The sequence below is a fragment of the Rattus norvegicus genome, chromosome 9 (genome assembly GCF_021556685.1).
Source record: "Rattus norvegicus strain SHRSP/BbbUtx chromosome 9, alternate assembly SHRSP_T2T, whole genome shotgun sequence".
NCBI classification, from domain to species: domain Eukaryota; kingdom Metazoa; phylum Chordata; class Mammalia; order Rodentia; family Muridae; genus Rattus; species Rattus norvegicus.
The window spans coordinates 59,727,147-59,747,129 of record NC_141542.1 but is presented as its reverse complement, the minus strand read 5'-3'; positions in this window follow the sequence as shown (position 1 = coordinate 59,747,129).

The following is a 19,983-nucleotide window of genomic DNA, read 5'->3' as shown; positions in this document are numbered from 1 at the left end:
TCCTTGGAGACCTCACCCTACGAATCCCTTCATACAGCTCTTTAAAATACAACTTATAAGGATCTTGTGTCTGGTATGGTAAATGTGACTAAGATCCCATGGCTGGGGAGGTCCTAGGCCATAGTGTGATTCTACTTCTGTTATTTTGCTAAGTGAGCACAATGTCAAACTGCCTTCTAAATATGTATCTCTCTACTCCAAGATTTGTGCAGCTTCCAGTCATTGTGACTGAGGAGTCTTTGTGTAGTTACTACTGAGAGAGACACATGACTTGGTCACAGTGCAGTGACTAAGTGACTGTTTAGTTGTCAGTCCTAAGTGGACTATCACAGGTGTAGTCACCCAAGACTGAGTGAACATCATGAAAGATGGGGTGGGGCGATTACAAGATCTAGAGGGAGTATGAAGTCAGTAGTTGATAGCTGGTATGGGAAGAAAGGAATTTTTTCTTAAGAGTGTAACCTTTGTTAGGTGGTTCATGTGCCGATGGATGGCCCTCCACCCACACATGCACAGCTGGATCTGACTGGACTCAGAGAAGCATAGAGGAGGGTTTGGTCAGAGGAAAGGGAAGGGATGAATTGTATAATTATATTATAGTCTCAAAATAAAAAGAAATAAATTTTCAAAAGAGGATACAAACTTGAGAAGGAGACAGGGAGAAGGGGCTCATCAGGAGGGGTTGGAAGGAGAGAGTGGTAAGGGTGACCGAAGTCTAATTTTATTATGTTCTTCTACAGGCCATCTAGTTTTCCCAGTGCTGCTGACAATGCTGTCTTTTATCCATTGTAAATTTTGTCATCTTTATCGGATTTCAGATGGCTGTAATTGCACATACTTGTTGATCTACGTGTGTGTGTGTGTGTGTGTGTGTGTGTGTGTGTGTGTGTGTTGTGTACTGTACTGTTTTTATCATTATAGCTTTGAATGTGTTTATAATTATTTTTAGTTTTTGGGTTAAAATATGAAAATTATATCATGCTTCCCTTTTTTCCCACTCAACCTGTCCTATACACCTTCCTTGATATTTCTCAAATTCATGAAAATGTATAGCTTTTTTCTTTAAGTGTTCATATATATATGAATATGTATAATATAAAATATGTAAATACAACATAATCGGTCCATATAATGTTACATACAATACCAAACCCTCTTAGGAATTGTTTTCCTAATATTTTGTAGAGACACGATGTCACAGTAGACTTACTGATCCTATGCATTTTACAACCTTTCCAACAGTCCTCTGCTATGATCCCCGAGTGAAGGAGTTGTGTTATAGATGTGTCAGTTGAGGTTACAAACTGCGTAGTTAATTATGCTCTGCGGTTTTTATTGGTTGTGGTTTTCTGCTGTCCTCTCCATCTGTTGCAAAGAGAAGTATCTTTGTCGAGCATAGTGAGAGCTGCAGTTAAGAACTCAGTTAGAACCTCACTAGTTTAGTAGGTGGCGCCTGTACGGTCTTCTCCAGGATCTATGACCTCACTAGCCTCTGACAGTTGGCTAGATTTCCAATACCAAGTGTGATTTACCTCTTGTTGGGTGAGTCTAAAGTTCAGTCAAAGATCCATTGGTTGCTCCCAATATATGGGTGCCACTATTACACCTCAAAGATCACCAGGCCACACTGTTCATAACTGGGTAGAACTACAGGTTGCTGCCTTTCTTTGAAAGTTTGCATGGAAGTTTCTGACACCATAATAGCAGGTCTTCATGGTGAAGACTTTAGGCCAGACTGTGCTAAGATTCTATTTTATTTATTTATAGCACAAATGTTGCTCCCCTTACTGGTTCCCCTTCACAGAGTTCTTCCCCCATCCCCTATCCCATTCACCCGAGAGGGAGCTTCACCCTAGTATCTCCCCAGCTTAGTGCATCAAATCTCCACAGGATTAAGTGCATCCTTTCCCACTGAGGCCAAACAAGACTGTCCTCTGCTCCGGATGTGTTTCTAGCCTGCTGGCCTTGATGCTGCTATGGTTGCTGCTGCTTTCGTTGCTACTGTTATTTGTTGCTGTCGTTAGAGTTGCTGCTATGGTTGCTGTGGTGGTACTGTTTTTGTGCGGCTGTTTTCGCCTATCTGAACAAGCAATCCAATCCTGCTCCTGGTTCTAGTATTTGTCCATTCTTTCACTCTAAGGCATGTATATTTTTAAAGCTACGATGACCAGATGTACAGAATCTCTTGATCCATTCATCAAGCCTGAATCCTTTGATTGGAGATTTGAGGCCATTTTATTTAAAAGTTATTATTGAAAGCTGTGTGTTGATTGACGTCATTGAAGTTTTGTTTCTACTGTTATCTCCACAGTACTTTGTGGTTCGGTAACTATACCTTTACTTATTTTCTTTCTATAGTTTCTTGACTATGTTTATTCCTCTTTTCAGCCTAAAGTTTTGCTTCCAATGATTTTTTTAAGGCTTAGTGTTCTGGACAGACACTTTTTAGACTGTTTATGTTGTGGGAAGTTTTTCTTTCTCTTTCAACTATAACAAATCATTTTATTTGGTACCTTAGTCTGGGTTGGCAGTTCTGGTCTTTTAGAACTTAAAATGCATTGCTTGAGGCTCTTTCAAAAATTCTACTCAGAGATCAGCTGTTATTCTAATATTTTTCCCTTTGTATGCAATGTGTTTTTACCTTGTAACTTTTTTTTTTTTTCGGAGCTGGGGACCGAACCCAGGGCCTTGTGCTTCCTAGGCAAGCGCTCTACCACTGAGCTAAATCCCCAACCCCACCTTGTAACTTTCAATAGGCTTTCTTTGTTCTGTGTTTTAATGATGATGTGCTGTGAGGAATTTCTTTTCTGGTATTCTGCATGTATGTATAAGTGTGTGTGTGTGTGTGTGTGTGTGTGTGTGTGTGTGTATGAGTGCACCTTACCTTGGTTTTATTCTATGATCTGGTCTATGACATTGACCTGGGATTCTTCTCTCTTTTCTATGTATGTAATTCAGAAAATTGGTCTTTTCACAGCATCTCTCATTTCTTGCATGCTCCTACTCTCTCTCTTCTTTTTCTTGTCTTACATTCATATCATTTGCTTTTTTGTCTCTGCTTTATATTCAACTCCTGATGTTCTATAGCCTGCTCTACTCATTGTCCTTGCAAAGCTCTCCCTTGACTTTTCTAGTTGGATTGTTGAGTTTTTAATTCTGCCTTCATTTCAGCTTGATTTCTTTTCAATATTTCTGTCTCTTTATTGAGCTCTGATTTTAAATCCTGGGTTGTATGAACCATTTTAACCAGCCTTATTTGTGTTCATGTTTTCCTAGGCATCACTCAGACATTTGTTTGCTTTAAGTTATTTTCTTTATGTTTGTTGATATATTTCTCTGTATCTTCTTTAAACTCCCTAAGATACTTTGATGAAGTTTAGAATTATTAGAATTAATCCATTCTGGGGTTCATCTAGGTAGTTTTTATTCTAGAACATTCCTATAGGAATGATGGCTCTTGGGGGCTGGCATACTTTCTTGATCTTTCATATTGTTTGTATTCTTGTGATGTACATGAACTGAGCACCTGGACTTCCTTTGTATGTTCTGTGTCTGATATGAAACAGCAGACTAGGAAAGAACATAGGATGTACTTGTAGGTAATGGTTAAGCTGTGGCTTAGATGTAATAAATGCAGGCAAATATAGGGGGCTGGCATACAGTCTGTGTATCCTGTTCTCAGCCTGGAGTTTGGGGGTAAATATGTGGGTCAGAGGTGTCTTTGATAGGAGGATCAGTCAGACTCATTTGGCTAGTCTATAGCACATAATGTTGTCTGGCTGTGTAGAAAAGTGCGTGTGGTACACCAGGGGTCTGCAGGTTGTAAACAGGCATCACTGGAGCCTGGGGTTGAGAGCTACACAAGCTGAAGTGAGCAGATGAAACTCCAACAGTGTCTGTTAGGAATTGTTTTGCTCCTGAGATGCACCCTACTCCTTACCCCTATCAGTTGCTGCTTTCCATTGATTCTCATGGCTATCTAGGCATCCCTGTAGCTAGGTGTCATCTCCAGGAAGAGACAGAAACCTGGGATAAGGGAGATACCCAATAATCAACGGGAATATTTTTAACTATGACTTATAGCACTGGGGATATGAAACCTGAAGCGGTCACTGCCTGTATTCAGGTAGAAACCCCAGTGGAGCAATAGGTACACCAACTCACCCATAAAACTTTTGACCCAAAATTTATCCTGTCTACAAGAAATGCAGGGATGGGGAGATGGAGTAGAGACAGAGAGAATGGCCAATCAATAACCAGGTCAACTTGAGACCCATCCCATGGGCAAACATCAGTCTTTTACACAATTAATGATACTACATTATGCTTGTAGACAGGAGTCTAGTATGGCTGTCCTCTGAGAGGATGCCCCCAGCAGTTGACTCAGACAGATACAGACACCCCCCCAGCCAAACAATGGCTGGACCCTGGGAATCTTATGGAAGAATATGAGGAAGGATTGGGAGCCCAAAATGGGGTAGGAACTCCGCAGGAAGACCAACAGAGTCAACTAACAGGGATCTTGGGGTTCTCAGAGACTGAACCACCCACCAAAGAACATATACAGGCTGGTCCTAGTACCATATGTCACAGAAGTGTGGCTTGGTCTTCATGTGGGTCCCAAACAACTGGAGTAGGGGCTATCACAAAAGCTGTTGCTTGTACATGGGATATGTTCTTCTAGCTGAGCTCCCTTGTCTGACCTTAGTGAAAGAGGGTGTGCCAAGCCCTGCAGAGACTTGATGTACCATAGTTGGTGTACCCAGGAGTCCCACTGCTCAGAGGAGAAGAATTCTGGGAGGGGGGACACTGGGAGAGGATATGAAGCGAATAACTAAAATAATAACAACAAAACAGAATTCTGTGGTTACTAATACAAAGCATATGATATGCGTACATTTTGGGAATCACGGAAGTGAACTGTGTTACAAATATATAACAAAAGGTTTTATTTTTGTTTTTTTTTTCTTCTGCAGCTTTGGGTAGGACTTATTGATATTTTGGTTGTAGGACTTGAAAGAAGCCGAATAGAGGGGTTTTGGTCTGAACATCTGGAAGGGTGACTTTTACCTGAGATGAGAGATGTAGGAAATCAATTATCATTGTTCGTTTTTAGTGTGAGGTTTGTTTAGAGCTCATCAGTGAATCACAGAAAAGCAGGAGGCCCTCAGCCCATCTTTTCTAAGATGCTGTCTTTTACTAGAACCCGCTTGTCTGGGAGCTTTCTCTTTTATCTTAGAATTGAAACTGTAAAGTCTGCTATATGATTGAGCCCATGTGTCACAAAAGAGGGAAGAAACCTTCAAGATTCCAGAGGATAGAAAATTTAGAGCATGTGCTATGCTCGATGAGAAGGAAATAGTCTAACTCTCTAGAGTACCAAGCCAAAGGGAAAAATAGGGCAGGAATTTTTCACAATTAAAAATTATGTTATCATAAAAACAGCTGGCATTACATTGTTTTACCAGATGTTTTGCCTTTTCTCGAGTCTAGCGTGCAACTTTTCAAGATAGAAAAATAAACTACTTTGCTTTCAGGACTCTTGAATCTGCAGTATTCTTATGAAGTGACGATCATGGTTTCTCACAGAACACAATAATGTTGAGCTGGTCAAGGGTAATGTTAACTGGATGTATTTCAGTTACTGGTTTAGCTTTCTGCCCCAGTAACAATATACCTGAGTGATGTTGATCACCTTGGTGACACCTTATTTATATTTTGGTGACATGGATCATTTTGGCTCACAGTTTCAGAGCTTTCTGTCTACTAAAGATTAGCAGGAAGCTTTAGGCTTTGATGAAGAAGGATGTCATGGTGGGGACACAGAACAGAGAAAATATACTTACCTCATGTCAAGAAGTAAGAGAGAAAGGTCAGGGCTACTATACTGCAATTACTTTTGGCGACGTCCCATCAGTGTCCTGTAATTCACAAAGCACCACTCTTTAAAGGTATCACCATCTTCTAAAAGTACTACTCTGTGGACCAAGTCTCCAACATATGGTACTTGGGTGAAGGGAATAGAAACATTGAAATCATGGCAATTATTGTTTGTAAAATTTAAAGCAATTATGTTTCAAGAAATTCCTTTTTAATGATATATGTTTAGCACTGTCTCTTAAATTTAATATTTTGTGATTTTTTCATATATGTGTATATGTGTGTCTACTATGCATGTATGTATGCATGTTTGCATGTATGTTGTGCATGTGTGTGTCTAGTATGTATGTGTAAATGCATGATTGCATGTGTGCTTATGCCTGTAGAGGCCTAGGGTTGATGTTGGAAAGCCCAGAACACTGGACCACCTTATTCATTGATTTGATGGAAACACCCCACTTAGGATTAAGTGTTCTAAGGTCTCTCACTTGCTGCACACTGTCCAGTTGTGGGCCTTTGTATTTGGTCCTATCTACTGCAGAAGTGAGATTCTCTGATGGTGGCTGAACAGGATTGATCTATGAGCATCTAGTCTCAGGCTTTTTGCCATCTGAACAATGTCAACCATGGGTTTCATCTCATGGAGCAGGCCTTAATTCTATTCAGACAGTAGTTATTTACTTCCACAACTTTTGGGTCATTATTGTACCAGTACAACATGCAGGCAGATTGTCACTCTAGATCACATGGTTTGTAGCTGTGTGCCATTCCCCTCTGGTAGTGAGCGGAGTCCCTTCCGGCACAGTGAACACTTGTCACTAGTGGTGAAGGTTCTAGGTAGGCATCATGTCCACCTCTTAATTTCAGAGGTACTTGCTGTTCTTACAGAGGACCAGAGTTCAGTTCCCAGCACCATGTCACATAATTCATAGCCACCTAAAGCTGGTTCACTTCAGCTTCAGGAGTTCTGCAGTTCTCCTCTGGTTCCCCAGTCACGAACATTCAAATAAATGTGCACTTAATCATACACACATACGCAGAATTATTGGATACTCTTATAGTACAGGACCCGGATTTGCTCTTTTCATGCCTTCCAGCAATCTTTGCCATTGATAATATGTGGAAGATATTCAATAGTTGTTGAATGAATGAATGAATGAATGAATGTATCCATGAGGAGATGAAATTATAACTTCCTGTCCACTTTCAGAGACATTTAGAAATGCTGTCTCTGAACTTATTTTCTGGGCAGTTATAACATTTAGAACCAACAGTCAGTTTCTCCCTGTGTTTCACTGAAGTAGATAGGTAGGTTCTGAACCTTCCTTGTGCTGATGGCCCTTTAATACAATTTTTGATGTTATGGTGACCCCAACCATAAAATGATTTTCTTTGCTACTTCATAACTGTAATTTTGATACTGTTATGAATCGTGGTATAAATACTTTTGGAGATAGAGACGACAATGGGGTCACAAATCATAGAGAACCACTAAATTAGGGGCCATGGCTGCTGGGTAGTTCGGCATTATCCCTGTCACTTGTCAAAGAGCCAGAGAAGCTGGAGAGAGGGAACAAGGCTGTATACCAATTGTCCTTCTAAGGAATTGAACAAACCAGAGTCCCATGTCTAAATCTTTAAAGTGTACCAAGACAGGGTCTTGTTTGTACAGCCCAAGCTGGCCTCAATTTGTAGTAATTTCCCAACGTGCTCTGAGATCAAATTTGAGATCCCATGCCTGTACCGTCACACACCCTGCTTTGTTCCTTCACTCTTGCTTCAAGACTTAAGCTTCTTTGCTGAGCTTCCCTTGGAGCTGACTGAAAAACCACACCACACGCTTAGTCTTCAGATAGCATGCCCAAATCAGGACAGTAGACCCTCTTTCCTGCTCATAGTTATCAGGCTTTTTTTTAGGTCAACTGTGGCCTGAAACATAAAGTAGAAAATTTAGATATAAAGAATTCGTAAGGATTCAATTATATTGACAGGCTGCTACTGTCTCTCTGCATTCCATATGGGAAGTACACTTTTTCTCTGTTCATCGCAGCCATATTGGATAGCTCCTGCTTAGTGATCATCTGTTAGCGCTCACAGATATGCGTGCAATGGTGGGCATCAATGTGCTTGTGCTCAACTCCTTACTTCACCCATAAAAGACACAATGTGGTGGTGCTTACAATTCAGACATGCTACAGAGGCCTGTGATGGACCTGATGTGAGTGGAAGTGGAAGTTAACATGGATTGTTGTGCGTGGAAACAATCACGGGACATGGGGCTACACACTGCCCATCACTTCAGACATCCACTCAGGTCCTCGAAGCGTGTTCCTGTGGATTAGAAAGGAGCTTACATACACAGCCTTAACAAGTTCCTTTAGGAGTATTAAAGTACAGATGTCTTCTGATATATTGTGGGGAGTGAGCTAAAGCCAAGAACCTGCTACAAAAGGCATCCTTTGAGGCTGATAGCCTCAGAGATGGCATGTTGTCTTTGATGTCACACCCTGTCCCCAATACCATATCAGTAACATCCTAGGGCAAAAGAAAATGTAGCTACTTAAGTGTTTAGAAGGGCTACCAGGTCAATGAAACAGTCCTATGTTCTAGGGTGTCTCCACCACCTTGCCTAAATCAGGACATTTTTCAGCAAATGCAGCTCAGGGTCACTTTAGCAATTGGAAACAATGACCAAGCAGCAAATTGTTGGCAAGGGAAATCCAGACAGAAGGTAGCTTAAATTGACGGCTCTACAGAGGCCAGGGGAATTTTAAACAGAATTGGCCTGGGTTTTTGTTTGACCAAATCACTTTTATAAAGAACTGAAATGCCCAAAGGAAGTCCAAACTCTAGATCACATTTTAAAATTCTGGAATCAGGAATTATAAAGGAAAGTTGGATTCTCTGGGAGGAGTAGGGCAGAGAGGAGAAAACTATTGTATTCATATGAAAGCCTTCTTCAGCTTAGGATACCGAGTCTTTATAAACACCACTCTTCCCACAGCTCAAGGAACTAATACCAGGTCTTTGCTCATATGTTAGGCAGAATCAAATGATCTCATGTACACTTTACATAACTTTAAACTGTATTTATTTTCTCATCCCCTTAACAGGATGAGGCTCTGTCCTGATGAACCCACCATCAAGCAGAACTCATGGAAATTATGCTTAACGCCCCTAATCTATGGAGTTCCATGGATGCACAGCAGAGGCCACTGGAGGGTAGCTTGCCTCCCCCTGAGGATGGCTGGATAACCGAGAGCCAAGGCTTGCTGGCACTGCTCAGTATTGTGAAAAAGTATCACTTCGGCTCTGCAGAGCAGTCAAATCCAAAATGAGACTGTGGTTTCTTAGTTTGCTTTTTATTACTGTGATAAACAGCACAGAAAGGGAGTGTTATTTGACTTAAAAGTCCCAACCACAGTCCATCACTGAAGGAAGCCAGCAGGAACCTGGAAGCAGGAACCAAAGAAGAGACCATGAAGGAATGTCACTTCCTGGCTTGCTCTTGATGGTTTGCTCAGTTTGCTATCTTATATACCCCGGGAACAGCTGCCTAGGAATGGCACCACCCTCAAGTGGGATAAGCCCTCCCACATCCATTGTCAGTCAAGAAAATAAATGCCCCATGGAATTGTTTACAGGATAAACTGAGGGTGTGATCCCTCAGTGGATGTTCTTCCTTTCCAGAAGACTCTAATCTGTATCAAGTTGAAGAAAGGAAAAGAAAAAAGAAAAACGCCCACCCAAACCAATCAAAATACATGGTTTCCACTATTCCACCCAAGTGTTTATGACTTCCACAACATGTAACATTGAACGGTAAATTAAAACCATCTTAAAATGACAGGCTTGGTAAGTGTTGTGTGTGACCTCATTGGTTCGTGTCTGTTTGTCATGGTCAGTAACTTTACTCGGTTTAAAGATGGATGAGCCCACCTTAGATACAGTTGCTTGTTCTCCACTGATCCAGATGACAGGGCATAACTGACCCCTTGTCGCCTGTGTTCTCTCTGTCTCTTGCTCCCAGTGCATGGTTATTGTAGTTCAGAAAATCTCAGGCACTGTCGGGCTTTCTCATTGCTGATGGGATGAAGGCAATATCCTTGGACTGGATCCTTGATTACTTCCTATTCCTGTAATTCTGTTTCTGCAAACACCCTGTGCTGTCCTTGGGTCTGGCTCTACTGGGCTGCTTTTAGCTATGTGTTCATCTCAGAAACTGCTTTTTCCTCTACCAAGTGGTCCTCCTGCCTTGGTACTCCCCATTCTCATGTTGTCCACTCCCAGAAAGCCAAGGTTGTTTCTGGTTAAATGGTGCTGACTCTTCCTTCTGCCAGGATGACTCTCGCCAGTGTCAGCAGCCCTCCAAAAACCCATGGATCCCAGATGTTCTTTTCTGGCCATAGACTGCTCTAAACCTCTTGTCCCGTGTACTGTCTGTTGTCCTACAGCCATTAGGGCAACCCATGAGTTTTCTGGACCTAGTTTAATACAGACGTGTACAGCATATATACTGAAGAAGGAGGAGGAGGAGGAGGAGGAGGAAGAGGAAGGAGGAGGAGGAGGAAGGAGATGAGGAGAAGAGGAGGAGGATGAAGAAAGGGAAGAAGAGTAGGAAGGGAAAGAAGAAGAGGAAGAGGAAGGGGGAAGGAGAAAGAAGGGGAAGAAGAGGAAGAGGAGTAAGAAGAAGAGGAGGAAGAAGAAAAGGAAGAATGAAACACCAGTAACTTTTGTTTCCATAAAGTTTGGAGGTAATTTTGATAGCCCCAAAGTATCTGCTTTGTTATAAAATTTTAAAAATGAAAGCTGCTTCTGAATTAGGAAGATATGAACCAGCCCCATTACTGCCATTGAATCTTTAGGAAATCATTTCTACTCTTGGAAATTCACTTCATCTATGTATACAATGAGAACTCTGATGACCAGTGAGATGGTTAGGTACTTGTCACAAAATCTGATGACTTGAGAAACCCACACAGTGAGAGCAAAGGACAGACTCCCATAAGATGTCTCTGACCTCCACAGGTACCATAGTACACACACACACACACACACACACACACACACACACACACACACACACACACACTCGTGCGCACAAGTAAATGTAACTTTGAAATAATAGCAGTGACATTTTATCACAATGTATCTGTGATTTCTCAAGGCTCACCATCCTGTCAAGCATATTACAGTGCAGTCTAATATGTTTTATAAAGCCAGTGATATGTTTGATAGAGCACAGTAGGGTGTGGTGGGAGGGGTGCATTTGCAGACACGTGCTGAGGCATCTCTCCCCTTGAGGTACCAGCCATAGTATAGAGTAGAGTTTATTTGGGGCATGAGAAGGGGGGTTGAGAAGAAAGTAGAGGCAGGGTGTGGGGACAAAGAAGGGAGAGAGAGAGAGAGAGAGAGAGAGAGAGAGAGAGAGAGAGAGAGAGAGAGAACACATGGAGATGGGGGAGGGGAAGGAGAGAGAGGGAGAAAGGGATCAGAGAGAGAAAAGGGCGGAGAGAGGGAAGAGAGACCAAACAGTCCCTTTTATGGCAAGCCAGGCTAGCATGCTAACACAGTCTGCAGAACACTCTTATATAATATTACCATTCCAGGGACATATAGGATAACTGTGCATCTGAAAGGCATTTAGCAAAGCCATTTCTTCCTCTGTGTACAGCCTACTCACACGTTTGTTTGCATGCATATCAGCCTATTCCAGCAATACCTGTGTAGGCACTGGTGGGGCATAAGGTGGACATCCTGTACCCAGACCATTGCCATGGAAGCTTCCAGGTAGTGTGGGGGAAGGAGGTACTGTGGTCTGTGGCTTTATTTTGCTACATTATTCTCTTCCAATTCCATTTGTGAAGGAGCTAAAGGAGGAGAGACGAGGGCAGAGGTATATAAGTTTTTCTTGCTCAAAAATCTACACAGTGGGACTGAAAAACCTGCCACAGGTCTACTTACATAGGAACTCACATAGTGGGTCTAGTTATTCCCGGAACTATGTCTCTATCTTTCAGTTTTTCTCCCAGGGCTGAGGCCAAAGAACTAGCAGGCAATTTTAATAAACCGAGTATCATTTCCAGTTTGTTAAGCAGAGTATCTCATTTTGTTTAGAAACAAATACCTTGGAATCTGAAGGTGCCATAAAATTTCATACTCAATAGACAGACACACAATGAAGCTATGAAGATTGCTAGTCTACTCTGGGAGACTAGGCATTTTGGTTGTACTGCTTAGTTTTAATTTTATGTCTTCCCCTAGAGAGAAGGAACTTTTGCTTCACTTTTCCAGTGTTGGAAAAATAAAGGAGAAACCTTTCCACCTTCCTTCTGGGTTGGGCAGTAGAGTTTGGGAGTCAGCGCTGAGCATGACAGTAGTAGCCTGTGTGGGACTCAGACCTGGAGGGCCCAGGTGTGGACAGGAGGTAAACCAGATTCTTAAATCATCAACTTAGAAGTCACATTGCAGCTGGACGTTTTGGTTTGCATTTCTGTCTGCTCTGAGTTTTTCATAGCTGCCAAGGCCAGAGGGAAAGGTGGGGTTTTTAGTGGCCACCCTAAACCACCAGACCAAAATACTAGTCAGAAAATCAAATACTGTAAAACTGACTTTGCACTAGGAACACATTCAATGAAGCCCAAAAGGGAGGCAGAACACTTCCTGAGGAATGTGAGAACCAGTCTGCCATAGTCTTAACGACATCGGTCTTAAGACGATCGTTGCTCAAACACTCTTAGCTTGATTCTGAGGTGTCCTCAAAAGCCCTGTGGGTTAGAAAATGGGATCCCCAGCCCACTGCTGCTAGAAGAGGTTTCAAGCCCATGAAGGCATCCCTTTAAAGGGGACCTCTCCTTTCTTGGGTTTGGCTCTATGATCGGCTGCCCTCCTCTGAGGTTTCACTTTACCCAAAGTGGCATGGTTAACCCGCCACGGATTAGAACCTCTAAAATAATACTTTTTCTTTTTAGTTGATCATCTCAAATATTTTATTGTAGCAAGAGAAATTTGACTAATATGTCCCTCTTTTGAAGACATTATTAGTCGGAGGAACATTGCCAAATCTTTGCTTCTGGGCTTGGTAGTACCCAGGGACCTTTGCCATAGCTCTTGGTGAGGATGGACTATAAACCTGGCCTGGCCCAAGGAGAGAAAATTGGGAGTTCCTTCTAGGACAGTAAGTCTTATTGTTAGGCAAGCTGTCCCTTCTTCTTTCTTGATGTAAGAGCTGGTCCGGTGGGTGGAGGCAGCCATGTACTGTTCTTAGATATTGTGCCACAACAGGAGGGTAGCTGGGGAGGCCAGCCTGGTATCCATCTTGTCACTGAGGTGTGATGAAGAGCAGGGCAGGTAGAATGTTCCTTCCAGCTCACATCTCTTGCTTACTCCCAAAACTATTTTCCCTTGGATGACAATAGCATCGCTCACCCCTTTAAACCGAATTTGCCAACTGCTTATGTGGAATAAAAATCTTCTGCCCACCTAAAGGCTAAGGTGTGTGCAAATATGAGTGAAACGTGACTGTTATGCAGATTTTCTCTCGCTTCCCCCATAGTTGACCTGTTGCCAACCATGCCCGTGTAAAGACACAGTCATCTGATATGCATGAGTGACACACAGAAAAGCATCACTATGCCTCTGAGAGTTGCCACACCATTCTGGCGCCCATGATACGCACAACATTTCACAAAACTCGACAATAATATTGCTATATGAAGGCACCTTTGTATTGGTAGGAAAACAAGTTTTTTTTTTATAATATGCATTTTACAGGTTACTTTCCCATCTATACTTAAGTCATTGGTGCAGTGGTATTCCCAAACACGGAAACCAGATCATTCTCTTCGATTTTCTCCCTGAGTTTCGGGGTTCTCTAGAATAGATCATAGAATCCCAGTATTAAGCATGTCAACTAGGAAGTACTTCCTGTCAATAAAACCCAGGATAAATTCAGTGGTTATAAAAGGAAGGTCATTATGAGCTTGAGATCACAAAGAAAATTCCTTGGGAAATGAACTTTTCTGGGTGAGATGAAGGGCACCAGAGAAGTCAAAGAGATAGCCCCGTCACCCTAGCATGAATGGGGAATTCAAATCCATTGGCATTGTCCTTGGCAGAGCTCCCGGTGATTGACACACATTGCTATCTTGGAAGAAGTGTGAAGAAATGTCATTTCCAAACTTAAATAGCTGGAATCTCTATGGCCAAGGAGTGGCGGACCACACACAGGAGGGAGCTGGCTTGGCATTTATCTCAGTTACTCCAACACACTGAACAGAGGTATCTGAAAAGGAAGAGAAAAAACAAGCTCGGAAGAGATTCTACTGCTTAGAAAACTGAAACCAGGAGGCACACAGGCAGCAAGAAGGAAAAGCCCTTCTTTTTCTCCACCCCATCCAAATTGAATTTGTACCACATCTTTAAAGACCTGAAGAATAGCTGTGAATAGCTGGTAAGGTGAGAGGGTGAAAGGAGCCATCTCCTCTTTCTCCCAGTCTGGGCAGTAATGACTACCTGGGCTCGAGATGTTCCCCAGTGAGGAAAGGAGACAGAGTACACAGAGTGCACTAATGAGTCACATTGAAGCAGAAATGGCCAGTTTCTCAGTGTGCCTTACAAGACAGTAGAAGGGTAAAAACCACGGCAGTGGTCAGAGGCAACTGAGAGCTGGCCTTCTTTGGATTTGGATAAGAATTTGTTCTTTGAATTTTGATTTCAATTAAAAGAAGAAAGTAACCAAAAAATTGTGTTTCTAAGGATTAGTTTTCAACATATGTACACCATATATAGTATACAAATTAATATTTTGGGAGAATACGATATTCCAAGTTTGTGTATATTTGACAAATATGAAATATTGTACCCAACTGCCAATTGAAACTCATGGATGAGCACTTTAGAAAAATGAGGTGTGCACTTAATGGCCTTGGAATTAGTACTGGTTTTTATAAAGAAAAGTTGTGTTAAAGGGTGTGTTTGGGGACTGAGGATATATATGGCCCAGAGGCAGAGGACAGAGAGTCTGAGGCTCCAGCATTAAGGAAGAAGGAGGAAGAGGAAGAGAAGGAAGAGAAGGAGGAGGAGAAAGAGAGAAGAGGTATTTTGGGGTGTTACGATTTGATTGAGACTTTAGGTTGGCTTCAGGACTGGAGTCAGTTCACAGATATTGAGGCAGTCAGACATTCCTAAGCAACTGTGAATATGTCTTCGCCTCTCGCCCTGGTGCATGTCTTGCTAGCGACACTGGGAAGCCAGGAACTGCTTGGATCCTAATTGTAACATCTCTTTATCTTACACACACTGACACTCTTCAAAACCGTTCGTCCAGTTATTTATGGCTGTCCAGCGTATTTCTCCAAATCAAGGTCCTTGAAAACATTCATTTTATGATGCGTGCAGTTCTGTGGTAGGGAGTTCAGAAGGCGTACAAGGGATGCCTGTCTGTTCCATGGAATTGGAGGCTGTGGCTGGGTGAGCTTGGAACTCTTTATGTTTTTGGTTATAACTGTTGGTAGTTTTAAAGGCAATTTCACATTTTATTTTTACATAAAAGGAGAGTAAGGCCTGCACGTGTTTGTGTGTATCTCTCTCTCTCTCTCTCTCTCTCTCTCTCTCTCTCTCTCTCTCTCTCTCTCTCTCTCTCTGTGTGTGTGTGTGTGTGTGTGTGTGTATTGTTTTCAAAACCCAAAATGCAACTGCTGAAAGATCATGAAGGTAGGAGCTATGGCTGACAGTAGATGCTTTGCCATTTTCTGAGGCCATGAAGTAGAACTGTCTCACACTGAAATAAGCCACATACAGGGTCCTATCTGGAATGGTGGATGGAAAGGTAGAAAGTCTCAGGTCTCTGTGTTTGCACCTTGACTTCATTTAAATATTCCCTTCTCTCTGAATACCCAGAATACCCCTGAGAACAACTTGCTTCTTTTCTCTTTTTTTATTTATTCTTTGAGAATTTCATAGATGTATATAATTTATTTTGATCACAAACCCAGCCATTCCTCCTCTAGCTCCTCTTAGAACCCTTCCCAACCTTTCCCCTTCCCAACTCCACACCGTATTCTCTTTCCCTCACTAAGACAATTTAGTGCATGTGCTTAGGTGCGGATCCATCAACCGGAGCATTGGCACCCCCCAGCAGGCACAGCACCACAGTAAAATCTAGTAGTCTTCCCTCAGCAGCCATCATTGACCAATAGCTTTTATGCTACGGTTGGGTCCTAATGAACCCCTCCCTTATCCATGGTGAAGCACTGGCTGCCTTGAACTTGTATGTGTGTTGCACAGTTGACCACTGCTATAAGTTCAGGAGCCCAAAGGCAGGGCTATGTCCAGAAGCCCTTGATTCTCAGCAGACCGTACTGTCTCTTTGTTCAAAAGCAAATGTATGAAAAAGTAACAAATTTTAATCGTAAGTTTTAGAGAAAAAAATTGTATCTCGTCCTATTATAATTATTTTCATTTTTCCCTTTTTATTTTTTTGAACTACATCTGTGATTGTTAGATATACTTAACACATGCTTTTCTGGGTATTGCCATTTTTCTTTGACAGATGGCAAAGAGAATACATTATGTAGAGCACAGGCTTTAACACTTTGTAAAGTTCATTTAAATCATGACTTATGAGACATAAACACCTTTTGTACTTAATCTGCACAAAGCTGGAAGTTACTGGCAGTGTCAAAAACAGCAGCAACAAAAGTCTATTTCACAAGGTGGCCAAGGGGTTGACTGAGGAAATCCAGGGACTGAGCCCAGGAAGGGCTCAAGTGAGTAATGCCTCTTACAATCGGTATCTTCTTCATATTGTGTCTGTTTTTTCCTCTGTAATTAGAATGTTTGTATTTTTTCCGATAGTGCCTTGCAAGACCCCCCCCAAAAAAAAAACAACCGTTAAATAAATACAAAGAGGCAAATGCCAGCAGAGTAGAGATTTCTTCTGAAAGCACTCACAGGCTTTGAAATCCAGCATCTATGTCCTGGGTCTGTTTTGTGGGACTCACTATTGGTGATATTTGTCATTTCTTGTTATGTTTTGCTCATTGACATTATGGGTTTCCATCCTGCGCAGTGCCTGTTAGCATCCATACCAATAGTTACACTAAAGGCATTGACATTCTTTCCTAACTCAACACGTAAACCATTAGCATGAAAAGTCTGCGGAGAGAGGACGATTCAGTTTTCCTTAAGGGTGCAGCCTCTGAGGTACAGAGCATACTTTAGTGAAAAGCCACACATTAAGAGTATACAGACAGCACCAACTATTCTTGTTGGGGCAGGGGGTGTGGGGGAAGACACCAAGTTGGATAGCAAAGGGAGATCTTGAAAGAAGTCAGGGAGGAGGTTAAGTATGATCAAAATGTACTGTGGGAGTTTTCAAAGAACTAACAAAAATGTGACGAGGGAAAAGGAGACAGAGGGGGGGGAAGGAAGGAGGAAGGGAGGGAGGGAGAGGAAGGGAGGGAGGAAAAGAGGGAGAGGGGGAGAGGGAGAGGGAGAGGGAGAGAGAGAGAGAGAGACAGAGACAGACAGAGAGAGAGAGAGAGAGAGAGAGAGAGAGAGAGAGAGAGAGAGAGAGAGAAAGTCTATTCTAGATTGGAAAAAAACAACCAACCAAGACAACCTGAGTATGATCCTGACATTGGACGATTCTGGAAATGCTATCAACTTATTCGTTTTTGAGAACAAAAAGTTCATCTTCATAAATGTCCACATAATTCATAGACCCAAATATATAAAGTTCAGGATGAGCAGAAACCATGGTACAAGTAAAGAGATCAGTGGCTGCTTGGGGTTGGTAGAAGGAAGACATATCGTTTCTCCAGATGACTCTCAGGCCAAATGAGTGACCCTCTGTGAAACAAGGTGTTCTTACATTTGCTGAAAGCCACACAATGGGCAACACCAAGAGCATCACTCAACACAAACTCAGGGGTGTTGGTGGGGGTGCTTGTGGCTGTGTACATGTTTCCGTAGGCATTCACACATGTAAATGCATATGCATGCCTGTACCAAGGGGTGGGGTGGTATACGGGAAATCATTGTGCCTTTTGATCAGTTTTGCTGTGAACTGAAAACAAATCTTAAAAGGGAAAAAAGATGAAAGAAAGGGACATCGGGTGGGTTTCTTTATCCTGTAATATGAAAAATGAAAGTTCACCACTCAGCAAAAGAGCTTCATTTAAAGAACCCTGTTAAGGAATCAAGGGTTCAGTTGGCAGAATGACTCCAGTAAGAACAAGCCTGCTGAGAGGGCTGGGAGAGCTTCCCAGAGAGAGGCTATTAATCTCTCTCTCCAGGTGATGGTTGCCATTTAGGATGCAATAAAATGCTAGACGAGAAGACAGCCAAGAAAAACGGAGCAGCCTTGGTTATGCTATGCTAAGAGGCATTCATGAATAAACCTGGCTTGGTAATCCCATTTGACTTCATGAGGATGTATCTCATCTGGATCCTAGGTTTGTGGCATCCTGACGTTCAGAGGAAGAACTAACTAACAAGGGGAACTTTTGATAGAAGGTTGTCTGGATCCTGGGTTTGTGGCATCTTGACTTTCACAGGAAGAACTAACTAACAAGGGGGACTTTTGATAGAAGGTTGAAAATATGTGACTCATGAGGAAAGAATTGGACACATCATATCTATTTCACCTCTGGAAAGTGGCACTACAGAGAGAATGAGGACCAATTATTATCACTAGTCAATGGGGGCAAAACAAGGTGTAGTATGCTTGGGGTGCAGTAGGACAGATCTGGGTTAAATGTTAGGACAAATCTAACACCAGCAGATGCTAGAGATGGCTGGGAACAAAGTACAGTGTTGAGGAGGCAACTTCTCTAGAGATCACCAATGTTGAGAATTTAATGCCTTGCTTCAGTGAGGTTTTTAAACCAAGTCTTCTCTGACGCCTGATCTGTCGCTTGATCTCTCCACTCACCCCCCTTGCATGGGAATGTATCTATATGTCTGAGGGTTTCCTATTGTACATCTTTACATTGTAGCGTCAAGAGAAGGAACGCTTCTTAAACACATGTCAAAATACATTTATTGCATCTGTTATTAGAGAGTTCAGTGTACTGCTTCACGATTCGCAGAATGCACAGCTTCCGTCAGACTCTGAAGTGTTTTGCAGAAACATAACACTCAGTAGTGTCTAAACAAGCACATGACAAGAACATAGAAGCATGCTTTCTAGGAATGAAATCTCTCTCTCTCTCTCTCTCTCTCTCTCTCTCTCTCTCTCTCTCTCTCTCTCTCCACCTGGAGCCAATGAACATGAACTCCAAGCACTTACCCCCTACTGATGCTCATTAGAATTTTATCTACCTAAAGATTGGACAAGCTTACCTCATTATTTCTCTGCTCTCTCATTGGCTACAAAGTTTCTAGACCTTGACACATCTTTTCTTTGAGCCATTAGTTGAAGCCCCAGTAATGAAAACTTCATAATGACTCGTTTAGCAATTTGCACTGGAAGCACCCCACATATTACCTCAGCAGCACACCAAAGCCATCTAGCAACACACAGACCTGGATGGGGCCGTTCCAGACCGATCTCACCTCAAAATATCTGGTGGCATACTATGTTCTTCTAACTTCCTGTGATCCCGATTACCATGAGACAACTTAGTAATGGGGAAGCAACAAGACGATGTGAAAAGTCATGTTAATGGGTTTGTGTTTACCTTGATGCTTTGCACTGCCAACTGTTCATTAAAATCAGGTAAATTGGCATAAAACCAGTTTCCTGCTATACAGGATGGATTGTAGCAGGATACAACTTTGAAAAAGAGCTTATTTTAAAAATAATCCCCAGATTTGCAATAGAAAGGCAAGCCTCCATTCACAAGTATAGATAGTACTCTGGGCCCCTGCTTCTGAGACTCTCGTGCTGAGAGGAGGTACGATCATCTCTGGAGGGGACTTGCACCCGTGTTCTAGTCCCAAAGCAGATTCCCTGACCTCAAAGGATTCCAGAATAAAAGATTAGAATTACCTAAACTCAGGCTAGAAGTAGAATCATTTTATATTTAAAGGAACACATATACAGAGAAATGCTCTTGCAAGTTATTTGACCCACACCGGGCTCAAATTGTTTAAAAG